This window comes from Oenanthe melanoleuca, chromosome 3, assembly GCF_029582105.1.
Source record: "Oenanthe melanoleuca isolate GR-GAL-2019-014 chromosome 3, OMel1.0, whole genome shotgun sequence".
Lineage (NCBI taxonomy): Eukaryota > Metazoa > Chordata > Aves > Passeriformes > Muscicapidae > Oenanthe > Oenanthe melanoleuca.
In genome coordinates, this window is record NC_079336.1 from 100,144,851 (window position 1) to 100,161,206 (window position 16,356).

At 42.4% G+C, this 16,356-nt stretch overlaps 2 long non-coding RNA genes across 5 annotated transcripts in view; one reads left to right on the top strand and one right to left on the bottom strand.

Moving 5' to 3' along the window:
• Window positions 1–5,307, top strand: part of LOC130251744 (uncharacterized) — a 434,188-nt gene extending 428,881 nt beyond the window's left edge. For all 4 annotated transcript variants that reach the window (XR_008840217.1, XR_008840219.1, XR_008840220.1 and 1 more), the window contains one exon: window positions 1,346–5,307. This is a non-coding gene — a long non-coding RNA (uncharacterized LOC130251744). The remainder of the gene's footprint in view (window positions 1–1,345) is intronic.
• Window positions 1–16,356, bottom strand: part of LOC130251745 (uncharacterized) — a 37,436-nt gene that overhangs the window by 1,157 nt on the left and 19,923 nt on the right. The window contains exons 2-3 of the long non-coding RNA XR_008840221.1: window positions 5,290–5,450; window positions 749–844 (exon numbers count right to left, since the gene is read on the bottom strand). This is a non-coding gene — a long non-coding RNA (uncharacterized LOC130251745). The remainder of the gene's footprint in view (window positions 1–748; window positions 845–5,289; window positions 5,451–16,356) is intronic.

A 16,356-nucleotide genomic window follows, 5' to 3' on the forward strand; every position in this document is an offset into this window, starting at 1 on the left:
TTAAATCTCTGACTCTCCCCCTCTTCTAAAACAAACCTGTACTTTGCATCGTATTTTGGGGAGCTGCACAGAAGTTTCATAAAGACCAAGTGGCCTTGGCTCTTTTTTTCCTGTTTAATGGCAGTGCCTCCCCATTAATGCTCCAAAATGATACAGTAGTTTAAAAAAAAAAAAAGCTCTCAGCATGCAGGCATTGTACCACATTAAGAAATCAGGATTTTCTAGGCACTGCACAGCATTAATTACACTGAGCATGCTGCAAATTTAAATTAAATGATATGCCATGTTCTGTTGTAAATACCAAAATGGATTGCAAGATAGAACCCCATATTGGCATTTGTGCACTGAACAGGATCAGAAAATCTCTATGATATATAATTTCTTTTTATTTTAAGCATACGGGATGCAAATGTGCTTTTTATTTTCAGGAGTACCTAAAAGCACACATGTACAGGTCAGAACTTGTCTGTACTAAAAAAAAACCCCAAACAAACCCTCTCTCAATAATAACAACTACAAAAGAACAAAAAAAGCCCTCTTTGCCTTCATTTCCTTTCCAACATAAAAAATAAAATATGCTTCTCTTCCCCCCCCACAAGTATTTACAATGTAGGGATTGGAGGGCACTGAGAGGAAAATGGGGAATACTGGGCGGGGGGGACTGGAGCAGGGCAGCAGGAAGCAGGAGGATACGTGGGTTGGAATACCAGGATCCCATGGAAGCAAATGCTGTGGGGGTTAAACTCACCCAAGCAGGCAGGGCTGCTCTTCCAGTGGAATTTCAGACAGGAGCAGAGTGAGAGGTGAGCTGGGGCTGTGTCAACGCTGTGGTGATGAGGGAAGCCTGATTTGGTGATGCCATTGGAAGAAGTGTGTGAAGAGAATATAAACAATAAACAAAAGGTCTGTCAGTACTGGTATTTTTCTTGGCACTGGTATTTTGCAGTTTTATACTATCAGGTTAAATGGTCACAAACTCAGCAGCCTCTGCCCTGAACAATGGATGAGGAGTATTTCTAGTGTAATTTCATATATTTCTGTGTGACTAAATACTAGACAAATATTTTACAACTTTGCACATCAGGGAAAGGAGAGCATTTAGTTAACTCTATAGAAAAAGCCTTTAAAAAAAATCTGTATTTTTCTGGGCTTAAGGCCTTGATGAAATGATGAGCAGTGAGCTGAGACCTGCAGGTGAGTACCAGCCTGAATTGGCACGAGGCATGAAGGAGACACAGCAAAAAAGTGTGGGCAGAGACATGCAGAGCCACTGACATTTCTTCAAACCCAGCATCACCATATTCTTTCTAAATTATCTCATCTTTTCTGTGTGTTTTGCTCCTAGGCCTTGCTTTCCTGTGCCATTTTGGAGCAGTCCTGTGTGTGGGAGAAGTACTGCTGTGGGACGCCTGATGAAAAGAGGTGGTTGAACAACTGGCCTTCAGCTCTGTCACCTTCTTTTCAGTGCTTGCAAAAAAAAACAAAACCAAAAAAACCCCAAAACAAAAAAGACAAAAAAAGATAGTTTATGTGCAGCTCAGGAAGCTCTCAGCAATGATGGTGTCTGTGTTTTAATAACATATCTACCCAAAATGACACTTCTTCTAATACTCACTGAGAAAAAGAAGGCAGAGCAGCACACAAGGCACTGCTATTGCAGCAACAAACAGCCACACTACCAGGTATTTATTTTTCAATGTACACAATTATTGGGGGAGAATAAAAATTTTTCTCTGACAGAGCTGTAGAAAGCCTTGTGCTTCCCCTACTCCCATGATCCTGACAAGAAACACCTCACAAATTCTAATAAACAGAGAATAGAAATAAATACTTTAACTACACAGCATCAGGTTTCAAATGGCTTCCTGAATCAGAAAGTGCTGCTAGTCCATCTTCCTTATTTCCACACTCTGTAATGGTGGCTCTCCAAAAGTCAAAGTGAGATGGATACTACAAGGATCACAGACACTACACTGGGAAACCAAGTATCAGTGGATACATCCAGATTTATGGTAGGTGATGGCAGTAAAGTGAAAGTAAAACTGTTTGCACAGTCTGTATTGTTGGCCATTACTGTGTATTTGCCCTTTTTTCTTGCTTAGCTGTGGCTGGAAGAATGGAAAATTGTACCTTCTGTACAGTATTAGGAGACACTTTCTGATCGTAAGGTCAATCAGACTGGTTTAGCTGCTTGAGGTATTTATGGCACAATCACTCAGTGTCTTTAAGGAAAGGTTAGATACATTTATGGGAAAGGTATTTTGCAGAAGCTTTCCTGCTTCATAGAGGTCTTGGACAAAATGACCCAGGAGGCCCCTTCCAAGTCTATCAAATGTGGTTCCCTGATTGATGCTGTTTCCCCCCAAAGTCTTTTGAAAACACAAAGCACTGTTATAAAATTTAATATGATACACTCTATAACTTTAACACAATGCCATTTTCTTATAGGAAATGGTTAGCTGGTAGCACAGGAGCCTCGTGCAAGAGGAAGAAATGTAGAAAAAAAGAAATTGCAGTGCAGTTTCTCTGCCGAGGGATATCGACTGTAACATTTACTCTGAGTCTGAGCATGGACCCTCAGCTGTGCAGGGGGACACCAAGCCAGGGAAGGATATAAGGAACCCAGGCTGGGGAATTTATTTCTCTAGAAAAGCCTGAGGTAATTTTCTGTGCTGTGCAATAATCACTCCCTCAGTGCAGGGAAGCAAATGGACACCCAGCTCTCCTTGTAACTCATGGCCTGGTGCTGTTTCCCCTGGGCCCCAGGCAGAGGGACCGGGAGATCCCAGCCCTCCTGCAGGGCTCAGGTGTGTCCTGCACTATCTGCACCAGTGAGGACACCCCACAATGGGAAGGGCCTGTTCTGTAACTCCTCACTCTCTGCCTTGGCTCTGTCCTGGCCTGCTGCCATCCCAGCAGCACCACGGAGCAGCAGAGCAAATCCTGAAAACTGCGAGCGCCAGAATCTGCACGTCTGAAAAAGGGCAGCAGCACCCTGGTAACGTTTGTCTGCTGATAGAGACTCAGAAAGAGAGCTTGGGCCACATCTCCCTTGGCTGAATACAGGATTGTTTGTCAGGCAGAATGCTCTCCAGGCCTTCTATGCTTCCACCAAACCATTCAGTAAAAGGATAATATTTTTCTCCCTACTACACTTCCCCTTTTTTTAAACATTTTAGGAATGTTTCCTAAATTGAGAGGTTTTTTTTCTTTGAAACCATTAACATATTTAAAAACTCAAGTCATGTAATGATTTAAAACAAAAAAGAAAAAAAAAAAACCAACCAGATTCTCTGGGCCATCTGGTTGAAATGCTCTGGTCAGTGTAAGTTTTAATTAAAAAAAAAAAAAATACTCCAAATTTTATTGAATTGGAGTTTACTCTCAAAATCTTTTTATACTAACCTTTTTTTTTTTTTTTTTTTTTTTTTTTTCACTCCAGCTGATTTAGTTAAAGGCCAAACTCTTCTTCCAAAAATCAGCTCCCTGCCCCCATCTTCTTGGGATAGCCCTGACAGGAAATAACAACATCCATACACAGACACTCTGAAGCCTTTTGAAGTCTCACAAATGTGAGCTGTTCCTTTTTGCAGAGCAGGCTGGGATTAACTCTTTTATTAACCTTATAACCTCATCCAAGAGAAAGGAAAATAGCCAATCCCTTTTTTAATTTGGAAGCCTGCCGCCCTCTCTACCCAAACATTTGTGAGCTCACCCTAGAGACAGGGGCAAAAGAGCCCATGGAAAGCCTCCTCTCCCTGAGAAACTCCCCAAATCCCCTACTGGGCCCTCCTGTTAGGTTGCACTCAGTGTCAAAGTTTGTGTTTTCACTGGAAAATATTTCTCCTTTACAGGAGGGTTGTGTATCTCTCTATATTGGTGGGAGCAAATAACAACCTTTTGGTCCTTTTCAACATGTTGCATCAATGTATTTTCCTGATTCCCGTGTCAAAAAAGTGACTTTTAGCAGAATGAAAAATCTGACCTGGGTATAATTCTGACAGTGCTCCAATTGTTCATCCTTAGCTCCATCCCTGCACTGCAGTGCAGAGTAAGAGGCTCACGTTGTAATAGCTCTTCTCACCAGAGTCAAAATGGTAAAAATTAGCTCAGAGACTGACATGGGCAGGAATTTCAAAGGCAGGAAAATTTATCTCCTGCTCTTTGGCTTACACTATGGTACACTGTAGTGGCTGCAAGATTTAACTTCCAAGCATCCCATCTATATAAATCCTAGTGGACAACAACTCCACAGCTTCATTTTTTTAGGGTGTTGAGCTCAGCAGCTGGAATCTGCCAGGGAGTGATGGTCAAGATAAGGATGGAGAAAGACTTTCCTGTAGCCTTCAGGTGTTGGTGAAGGGTCAGGATTAGGGAACAGCCAAAGCCAGAGCTCTGTGTGTTACACAAGCTTGCAGCCCTCTGGTGTAAGGACCACGGGTTTGGGCAAGGCTTGCCTCTGCTCAGCTCAGCTCAGCCCAGCCCAGCCCATTACCTGCCCTGATGATACAGCCCCTCTTGGGCTTTCTGCTTTTAGAAGATTTACACTTGGTTTAAATCTCAATTGAAAGCTCCACTTTAGCTTTTCAGAGGCCGAGACACTTAAAAATCTCCGATGGGAAGGACAGGTGAGGAAAGCAGAATATCTCTCCCTTGCAAAGGCATTCAGATGCCACTTGGATGAGGAGTTTCCTGCTACTTTGCTGGATAAACAGACACATCTCAGTTGTAACACCAACAGGCAGAGAAAAGAGGCAGTGGGAAGAGTAAGAGGCACCAGAATAAAAAAGGCAGGATCCAACTGAAATTTTACCTTCTTTGATCTTTGAAAATAGGAAAACCCATTCGGGATCAGGAATTTCCAGACTGGGCTGTATGCACCATTAATTGTTCCATGAAGCAGAGCTGGTCTGCTATTGTTGCATCCTCTAAAAACAGCTGTTACTATGAGCTCTTTGGGGCTCAGCAACTCCATTTCCCGATTTTCACTTAGTACTTCAGTAATCATATACAAATAACAGTAATGATAATCATAACAATACCTGGCTTGCCATTATGTTGTACTCAGTCTTTGTGATGCCTCTCTCACCATAAAATCTGTGTATTAAACACTTTAGTTGAAACTCTTAATAAAACAGATATTTTTACTTGTGCTGTTGTATCCACATAGTGTTCACAAGGCACTTTACAGAATCAAATGAAAGTAGCCAGTCTGATCCTTCTGTAGAGGATTTTGTGCATCTCAGCAGTGCAGAACAAAGCTGCTGTATAGACAATTGTCAAACATACCATGTTTTGGGGTTTGTCCTGGCTGAGCAGCATCCAGAAGCTTGGGGTTTGTCCTTCAGATGGGTGTGAAAGTCTCTAAAGCCACCAGGATGAAACTCAACAGGATGAACTGGATGGTCTCACTGACTAGAACAGGCTGTGATGTCCCATTATTAAGGTCCCTGGGTCAGAAAGAAAAAAGGTTGTAATTTTCCTGGTTTAGGAAGAAAGCCATGGAAGTCTTGGAGCTGAGTACTGAGCAGCCACCGTGGGGTCACTGCAAGGGGACAAGGCAGATCCTGGCCCTGCAGATGCTCGTGGTAAATGGTGCCTCCCGAGGTCTGGGAGGGTCTCCAGCTCTGGCCTTGCAGCAGGTAGTTCTGGAGCTGGGAGACAGTGAAGGGCTTTGTTCCACCTGTATAATTGATAAATTACCATTGTTAGTACTAAACAGTACAACTGAGCACAGAATGGAAACACGCTAATGCCTTACCCAGGCTCGTGTGCTCACACTGTTCTTAAATGTGCTAGGTATTTGTTTGATGAAACAATAAGTTTTAGAAAAGAGAAAAATAAGAACTTCAAAGATAATAAAAACCTTGACTACATACTTTACCACAGGCAGCTGTGAATAAGCTTCAGTACTCTTTATTTTTAACATTCCAGATATGTAATTTAATGCAGGTCTAATGACAGTCTCGAACATACTGCTTTAATCGAAATTGTTCAAGCTCTGTTCTGTGACAAGGGCTCACAAGATACCAGCAGGGTTGTCCATTTTCCCCACTTCTGTAGGGAAAAGAAAAGGGAGGGGAGGGGGACACTCTTGAACTTATGTTGCTATTGATGTGTAATATACAATAAAAAAACAGTTAAATTTCAATTACCCACAGGTAATTATAATTTTATTGTTTGACTGTACTATGGGGATTTTTGTAATTCCCAAGACTAATAATTTTCTGTAATTTTACAGGTTGTCAAATAAACTATTAAAGATTATCTTTGAAAAGGATTCTGCAATTGTAAGGACATATCATACTGTTCCTGTACATTATTAGTAATTAGAGATCCCTGGATAGTGAAATATCCACACTATATGCTAGCTGCTGGATACCATATTTTCTCACAGCCTCCTGTAATCTTGAACCAAAGCTTTCAAACTTCTCAGCCATTGTAGCCTGAGTCACGTCCAAACTTTTATTAATATTCAGTGAGCACTCATTAAGCAATTCTGGTGCATTCAGTGCGTTAAACCTGTGCTTCCTGACGGGGAGAAGCAAAGGCTCCCAGCTCCATCCCGGAGCAGTGGAAACAAACACAAAAGGGCTCCTTCTGAACTCTGTCCCCTGAAGAGGATGTGGGGAAGAACAGCGTTGATACCAGCACAGAAGATGTGTATCTGCCCTGACAGTGCCTTTTGACACTGATGTGGCTGCTTGTGCTTCCTGATTTCATCCTAAAAATGCACGTAGATGCAGATGTGCTGGGGATCAGCATCACATGCCCACAGGGAGGGGAATGGCATGAGCAGGGTCTCTAGTCCACAAGAATCAAATGAACTGAGGGTATTCCCTCATCCTCATCAGCAAGTTGCCCAGATTTACTGGGGTGTTGGTGAGGAACTCCCCAGGCCAACATCTGTAGATGAAGAGACCAACACCTGCACAGCTGAGCCGGCACCAACTTGTCCCAGGTAACCTGGGAGAAGCCAGAGGCCACTAAAGCAGCGTGTGCTGGGTGACAGCATCCCTCACCTGTACAGCTGGTGAGATCCTCCCAGCCTTGCAGGGTGCAGTCCTGAGGAGGATGAGCTGAGAGGGAGAGCAGGCAGCTGGCACAGCCTGCGAGGGCAGCGAGCTGGGGCTCAGCAGCTGAGAGATGGCTGAGCTCTCGCCTGCAGAGCCATCAAAGGCACCATTCTTAGCTGGCAGCATTGTTTATTGCAGCTGCCCCAGGAGACCGTCGTTATTTGTTTTATCTGCTCTTGGATGGCTGTGTGGTGAGGGCTCTGTGCAGGGGCAGTAAGAGCGGCCTCAGGACATGGGGACTTTCAGGCCGGGTTTGCACAGCCCCAGCCTGTGGGGGCACCAAGCAGGAACAGCGTCTCCTGCTCTGGACAGGTCTGCAGGAGGGGCTTGCCCTGCTGCGGTGCCAGGAAGCCTCTGCGGCAGCTGCAGCGCTCAGCACGGGGCCTGCTGAGGGATTTCCCTCACACCAGGGAGCGGAGCGTGGATGGTGTTGGTTTTCAGCAGTATAAAGATACGGGAGCACGGGGAAGGATTAAGGCCAATGGGCTGCAGCTCCCTGCCTTCCACCAGAGACAACTTGGAGCCAACAAAGGCACTAAAGCTGAAGAGACACTGTGGATACTCACACGGAGCTCTCTCTGCCGAGGCCTGCTGGCCTCGCTGTCCCGAGCTCATCCCACACCTGTGGGAAGGTGTGGGAAGGACAGCTGATAACCTGGAGAGCTCTTCAGTCAGCATTCCCTGCTCCTGAGCAGTGCTCTGCCCACTAACCCAGCTCAGTGAGACTGAACCCATTACTCCAGATGACTGGCACTTACAATAAACAGAGGGAAAATCCAGAGCCCACAGAGAAGGCTCGGGATGCCTCTGGGTAACAGACAGCACCGTATACAAACACAGAGCCTTCCTTCCCCTTAATTCTGGCCTGTGCTTTTCATGCTTAACACATTCCTTGTTGCAAGGAGAACACGTTCTGACAATTGAATAGTGAAAGCAATTAGAAACAGAATTAATTGATAAAATTAAAGCCCTGCTTTCCTTATGTTTGTCATATGACTACAAATATTGTCACTCCCATTAATATTAATTAATATAATTATCAATGTTTCTAATCCCTACACATTTTGTTGAAAAGTTACTCTTAGCTCAAGAATATAATTGTTAAGTCGTGGAAATGTTAAGTAGCAGCTAAGCAAGTCCAAAGAATTAATAGCAAACTGTAGTTTATCCAGGGATTAGACTTTTAGCAATACATAATCACCTCTTCATGTGTTCATCCACATAAAATACCTTCCATCCCTCACTACACTTCTGCCTACTTGTCCTTGCAGTGCTGAGTTTTCAAGAATTAAAAAAAAGACAGTAAGTAAATATTCTGTGCAGTTGCACGCTGTTCTTCAAGGTAAGTCACTGCACCAAGAGTTCTGTGCCCACAGCTGAGAGCAATGTCAAGGTCAGTTATCTCAGGCTGAGAGCCCTAATGCAGGATACTTCTGTGATCAGAATAATCTGTGTAACGCTGCAAAGCCTTTGTTTTGCAAAGAGCAAAGAATTCCTCTCCCGGCTTTCCCAGGCATTGTCTCTCAGCTGGAATGTCACAGATTACTGGAATAATCCAAAGGACTGCCCTGCCATGCTGCCAGCCTAGCAGTTCCTGGCAGGAACCAGGATCCAGCAGCGCTCCAGGGGCCCTGGGACTGGAGCTGAGCCTTCCCTGCTGCCTGCCCGTTCCTCCACGGACACCCCGCGGTTCCTGCCGGGCAGAGCAGGCAGCAGTGCTAGGTGCAGCATTCAGCAGCTCTTTTGGAAAACAGCCAAAGTGCTTTAAAGGCCTTTGTTGTAGGGGAGAGGGGGTTTTCTGCTAGAAGAGAATAATGTAATCATTTTGCTATTAATTTTTAATTGTATGTTGTTCTGCATTATTACCAATCTATACTGATTTTCCTGAGAGGAATGGGGATGCTGTGCAAGTGGTTTCTGGTAGGAATGCTGTTGGGCCACGCTGGAAAAGAAGTGACAGAAAAAAGCTGTTCTTCAAAGTTACTGCAGTCACCTGCTGCTGTCTGGTCCTACAAGGTATCACATTAAATACCTACAAAATGTAGGAGCTTTAGAAGATTCGTGGAGAACTGCCACAATTTTTCCTGTTGTCAGGTGTTTTTCTTTGCTTGTTTTTGTGGGGGTTTGTTTTTTTGTTTTTTTTTTTTTGTTTTTTTGTTTTTTTGTTTTGTTTTTTTTTTTGTTTTTTTTGTTTTTTTTTTTTTTAATGACCACCCTTTGTAAGGAAAAGTTACTTCTGAAAAATCTTTTGCAAGCAAATAAAACTCACTGACGTGGATGAAATCAGCAGCAAGAGTAAGAAATACATTAATTCTTCTCTGAAGACAATCTTTATCAAAAATGCTAAGATGCAGCCCACTGATACAGTTAAACTTTCTGGTAGAAACATGATTGTATCACTCACTTGTGCCCACTCACAAATCCTTCATTTCATCTAAGAGAAAACGGCCCATGAGGGGACAGGAAATCTTTAATCTGCTTTTCTTCATTTCTTCAAATATCTGGTTCTTATCAGCCCACATCAAACATGAGCAACACAAAAACCTCATGTCCCCCACTTCATAAAACAAATGCAAACAAAGCACAGACACGTCTCCAGTGTGAGATGGATTGAGCACAACAAAGTATTGCATGGCAGCAAGGATGCAAAAGCTCTTCTGAAAAGGCAGCACTGGCTGCACATTCAGGAAGAAGAAATCAATTAGACCAAGAAACAAGTTATGTAGAAAAGTCTGCATTTTGCCACTGACCTAAGTATCAGGAGGAGGGTGAAAGGAGTCCTTCAGCTGTTCCCCCAATATTTGAACATTATACTCTGCAAAGAAAAATCATGGCTTTTTTTTCTCCTGGATCCCTAATATTAATGATGTATTTCAGTATAATATGATTTGTATTATACAGCATCCTATAATAAATCACATGGATAAATATTTTATATAACTATGTATTAATGCATTAATAAAATGAGCATGTATAAATATATAGTTAGTTAGCTTAAATTGCCATATACTACTACTTATTAAAAATTATTATATTTTTTGGCAGATATCCAAGGTTAACCGTAATTTTTTGGACAACTGGGAAATTCTGGTGAGAATTTGCAAAGTTTGCACCTAATTCAAAATAGAGAAATGGATTATTTGATAAAGAAGAATTAGACACATTAAATTTTCAGTTAAATAAACACCCAGAAATTTTCTACCTGGCCAGTTCCAAACTGCAGTTTTAGTCCTGGCATAAGTCCATAATAATCAGTGAAAAATGTGCCTTTGTCTTCTCCATATCCAGTGCTGCAGGATCTGCTGTGATTCAGGAAAGCTCTGAAACATTCACAGTAAGTCCAATAAGCACTCTCCCAAATAGTGATTCTTTCCTGAGCTGGGGCCAAAATAGATCAAGTAAAGGGAAAACCAAAAATGCAGACTATGAAGCAACCTGCCCATAATTCCCCAGCAAAGCAGAGATTAAACCTCTTGTGCAGTAGCCTTTTCTAGGGATACTGCATTTATCATTCCAGGAATAAGTTTAATCAAGGCTTATTACTGCAAAACTTAATATACAGTATATTATTAATTTTGATTACGACGTTGCTTCACAGCTTTGAAAAAATGACCCAAAAACTACTGAATGTGCAGTCACCTTTGGTAGCGAGGTTCTGTTCCTCTGCCCATTTGAGAGATTTCTTTCCATCTCCTGCACCATCATGTTCCAGTTCCTGAGAGCTGTAGATATTTATTCAGTGCCCTTCTATCTTGGCCATCACAAATAGCTCTCTGATAACAAATCACACTCTCTGAGCATCATTTGCTACCAGAAAGGCTCCTCGAGAAGCACATGCTCCATGATACAGGATATTCCCTGCTTTGCTGTGAATGCCATAAAGAGCTTCACAAAATCAGCTTCCTTGCATTGAGAGGGTAAGAATGTATCATCTTAGTGATTTCACCACTTCTTACCGCCTGTTTAGGCTTCATACTTAGTCTCTGCTCCCTGGCTCTTCAAATGAATGCTGCTACTTAAACACAGAGAACGATATGTGCTTAGTGAGAGATTCAAGGATTTCAGCTATCAATAGAGGTTTAATTATGTGCTGGTGGATGCTCAGGTACTGTAACGATGGCTGTTGTATAAATTGCACAAAGCCGGCACAGAGGAGACCACTCACAGCTCATCCTACACTCTGCTCCTGCAATTTAGACAAAATAAAATGTAATGCACCGTATTAACTTGCATCTTCTTGCCTGTGTCATAACCCATCATGTAACGTGGTGTTATTCCATGTCGTGTCATGGGTAACATGATGCAACACAATGTCACACTTCAGGAAATGTTACTGAGCAAGGACTGATTCTTGTTAGCAGCTCAGAATGCGAGCCTCTGATCCAAACATTCTGTGGCTGTGGCTGATGGGAAGGCATCAAACCCAGAGCTACATTGGGCAAATGTTTTTCTTCTCTGGCTTGGCCAGCAGATGTCCATTTGTCAGGTTTGGGTTCAATTGAGATTTCTTTGTCACGAGCACTTTCTCTTGTAAAAGAAATAGCAATTTTATGGTAAGCCAAATACTGAAAAGAAAAGCCCTTAGAAATACATAATAAATGTATATTAGCGAGACAGAAAATTGGAAAATGGCCACCTGCCAGCAGCCACATAAATTTTGGAGGCAATGCATTTTTCTGCCATTATGCATTATCACAGGAATTGCAAATATTTATTAAAAGTATTAAAATGGTGAGAATGTTAAATGTTTCCTTCAGTAGTGGAAATTCGCAGTGCCACATAGAAGATAGGATATTCTGATACAATGTTTATTAAAATGACTTCATTTTATTAGGCTGTCGTACACAATAAATGTGCAGGTACAGTTAACAAAAGATCTATTGTGGATACGGGAGATTTGTGAGTAACACTTCAAAAAAATAATCTCTTCTGAACTCTATTCATATAAAAAGTATGCTACAAACTTTCATTAACTTCCTTAGAACCAATTATTTTCTGAGCTTATTTTCTTTTTTGCTTTCCCCCTGTATTTTGTTAGTCAATTTGTTTGCTCACGTTTTAATGCTTAACAGGATTAAATGCAGTTTATCTTTAATTTATATACAAGGAAGCCGAGTGTATATGTGGAGCAGGCAACAAAATATGACGATTATTTTGGGGTTCATTTACAGGTCTAAACATGAATGACTGTAATATATTGGGACCTCAGTATCTTTTCATCCATAAACAAAACATTATTAAAAGATCGGTGGGAGCTCCATAATATTGATTGAGAAGAAAATCACATTCCGGTTTTGCCCACATTTTCTGCTGGGATTAATCACAGTGATTTTGTTTCTAAGGTTTTGTTGCAGCAAGATCCAGACTCAGGCACACCCTGGCAGGGTAACTTTGCTGGTTGGCTTTGCTGGGCTCTGAGCCCCTTCCAGCAGCCCCCGAGCACTGATGGGACAGTGACATAATCCCACATTAACAGGAGTCAGCAGTGAAAGGAAGGAGGGTGGCTCTTGCCTTCACAACTGAAAGCGTCCTCAAAGTGGCTTCTAAAAGACTTTTTTTTTTTAATTTAAGAAATGAAAAAAGAGAAATAAGGAACCAGTACTGAGGTTTTTTCTTACACAAGTGTTCCTCAATTCCTTACAGTCCATTAAGGAAGAGGTGGGATTGGAGTCTGTGTTGTAGGCAGGGGGTGAATAGATCAAAGTTACAAGACCTCAGATTTATGGAGAGTCTTATGCAAGGGAAAACCTGCCTCTGGAAGATAAAATTTCAGAAATAAAGGATTTTTCTCTCTGCTTTTATATGGTGCAGTTTTATTCCTTTCTGACAAACACTGAGTGGTGGTGGGGGGAGTAACTTCCATGAAAAAACGCTTTGCCTTGATCCAGACAGTTTGTATGGATTTGTGGAATATCAGAAGCAGTGCATGGGATTTAACACAAAGGGTGTATGTTGGAGAGAGACCTCGGCCACCTCACAGGCAGAGGCAGAGCCTGTGCTGCCTTTAGAGGGGCAGGTGTGACATCCTCTCGCTGCTGCAGAGTCACAAACCGGGGCTGGCGCTGGCTCTGTCCAAAGCATTTGTGGGATTCAGCCACTGTAAAAAGAGGAGTCAGCACTTCAAGCAATGCAAACCCATTTGCTTGGCCAGCCTTATTTAATATGAAGCATGTTTTATCTTGATTTAGGTGGTTGTTGTTCTTTAATTAAAGAAATTATGGGAGGTCATTCTCATTAGTTCAGAAGAGTCCTCACAGAAGGGGTTTGCACTGATTTAACCTCAGGGTAAACTGGCACAACTTTTGCATGTAAATAGGATTTAACACTGGACACTTTTGTGTGTAATCCAGCTCTTCACTCATGACATTCAAGGAATACTTGGAATAGTGACTGAAATAAAAAGACAATGATGATAAGCTGGGGTCTTACCGTGAAATTTGTCAAACGATCTGCGGTGGCAGCCCCGAGCCTCTGCAGCAGCGGGGAGGGGACAGCACGGGGCTTTCTGCTGGGGGCAGCTCTGCCCGTCCCTGCACGGTGACACGGAGAGGGATTGGACTCAAATCCCACTGCTCATTCTGGCCAGATGGAGGACGAGCTGAGGGGCACGGAAACTGGGCAAGGTGCTTCCCCACCGGCCAAGGAAGCTGTGCCCTGGGGCTGGAGCATGGCACAGGTGTGTGGCAGCAGAAGATTTGCCGTGAAAGGAAAAAGGAAAAAGGAAAAAAGCAGCGGCGTGAGAAGTGCCAACTGAATGGCGCTGTCTTTAATTGGTACCACCAAGGGCTTTGTGCGGTCAGCACGCTTTTCATGTTTATAACAGAATCCCCAAATTCGACTGATCTGAAGGGCATCTGACTGTTTTACATTAATCACAAGCTATACAGCAGAGGCTGAGAGCAAGTGGGCAGATACCCTGGTGGAGTAGCACTAAGGAGCTCTCATTATAATCATCCTGCCAAATCAAAAGAAAAACCCTAAGGCTCCTAATAAAGGAGACCACTGGACTAAACAAATTGAACAAGTAGCTAGACATGCATGAGCTTAAAACTACTGGTGTCAATCAGACTTTCCTGAGCCGCTCATTCTGCTCGGTTCTCCAGAGCACACGCGGAGGGGACACGGTGACACGTGGGTGCCAGCACAGCCCCAGTGCTGGCACAGGGACACCGTGTGAAGCCACCTGCAAGGAGTCCCTGCTGAACACTCTCAAACTGATCCAGCACTTAGGAAAGGGCCGGTGTGAATGGGGACTCATCCACACAGGACATCTGAGCAGGCTTCCAGCCCCACTACTTCCATCAGTTCCAGGTCAGGGGACATCAAAAAAGATCTTGGAACCCCTAATTCTGAGTGTCTCTAGGACAGGAAAAAGGTTCAGTACCTGGAAGCTCTGTCCACTTCTCACCTTCCTACATCTGCTGAATGGAAGTCTTTATATTAATTATATTCCCTAATGGAAAGGAAAAAAAATAGTGGAAAGTTGGGTCATTGCTTTCTGAAAAAAATGCAGTTGGCTCTAGTGAAAAACATACAGAAATGGGAGAATAAGAAAATCCTAAGTGTAGAAACATTGGTTTTTGTTTGGTGTTTTTTAAGACAAATGACAGGTAGGTTCCATCAGCTACCACCCCTTCTCAAAAGCCATGAGGCAGGAAACCAAGATTTTCAGGTACTCCCTCAAAACTCAAAGAAAAAAATAAACCTGTTCACAAGAGTGAATACCCAGAGAAGAAGAAGAAATAAAAAATATTAGGGTCAGTATTTAGTGCAGCAACCAAGGGGAGATGGAGCTTCAATAGGAACAGATGGACGAGGGATGATGTACCTGAGAAATGAGGTGAAGGCATCAAAGGAGAGGTTTTAAGGAGAGAAATTCAATTTGAAGAACTGATGGTTAAAACACTGTCAGCTTTTGAAGTACTGGGAAATTTTACCTACCTGCACCATGACTATTGTCACTGGCTCTGTCCCTTGTCACCATCTGAGTGGTGACAGCTTTGCATGGACCCTGCAGTCACCACGGAGGAGGCAGAAATGGGGCTCCTCTTGCTGGCAATGTTTTGAGAAATTATAATTTATAAATGTAATTATTTTTTAGTTAATTTCTCCTTTTCTTGTTTTATTTTCCTATTGCTTATCCTTTTTTTTTTCCCCCAACTCCACACTGTAATAAATCAACATATAAATGTACTGGTTTATTTCCACCTGGAATGCTGGAAGACAAATAGTACAAAAGATAGGTTTGGTCATTTACCATATTGGTTTAGCATGGTAATACTGTTGGGGTTTTTTCATTTCTCATTTCAGGATTGTAAACAAATGCTGCAAGAACAGATCAAATACTCCCTACATAAGACAGTGCCTTGTGCAATGAAAACATCAAACCTGGTTTTTGAAGGCCAAACTGCGCCTCTTTTACTTTTTCATAGGAAAAACTCAGAATTCTGAATTAGCCTGAAATTTGAAACTACATTTTTGCCAAGCAGCAAAAGCAGATGCACCCTTAGCCACGCTAAATCACAAACACATACACACATGGAGATGAGGAAAATGCACATTAAATATGAAAAAGTATTCCTTTCAGGCAGAAGATAAACAACCCTACTACAAATTAGCTCTCGGCCCCGTCAGGTGTGAATCTCTCTTGTCAATACGTACCAAATTCCCTGAGATAGAACCACATGGTCATGAATTTTATTTCTCTCCTGCTTAATTCCTAGTACCACTCTCCCTTGTGGATTTACTCAGGGATGATTTACAGTGGGAAAGGTGACATTAAACACGTCATTGAGCATGCAAAGATGCTGCACTCAAAGCAGCATATGCTTGACTTTGTTAAAAGATGAATGCTGTCAACTCCACAGTGCCCACCAAGATCTGGCCTCCTTTTTCTTCCCAACAAACTTTGAGGAAGATGCAGACATGAGTCTTGACACTGAGAGAAATAAAAGTTAATGTATTCATGACATGATTTCACTTGCAGCCTGATTTAGCAATGTCTTGTCTAGTTTGGCTCTGCTGTTGCTTTTCCTAATTTACTCATTGCACAAAGAAAATAAATAAATAAGTGCACTATAGTCTTATTTATCCTTCTTTGGACATTTCTTTACCAGGCAGATGGTCAATTAAGAGCACTAAACAATGACACTGTTTTCTCTGTAAACATTTTTTTTCTAATAGCCTAACAAATGAGAATCTGTGCTGCCATACTGCTGAATACCATCTTGACTTTCTAATTACAAAGAACTGTGTCTTGATAGTAACAATTACAGCTGTA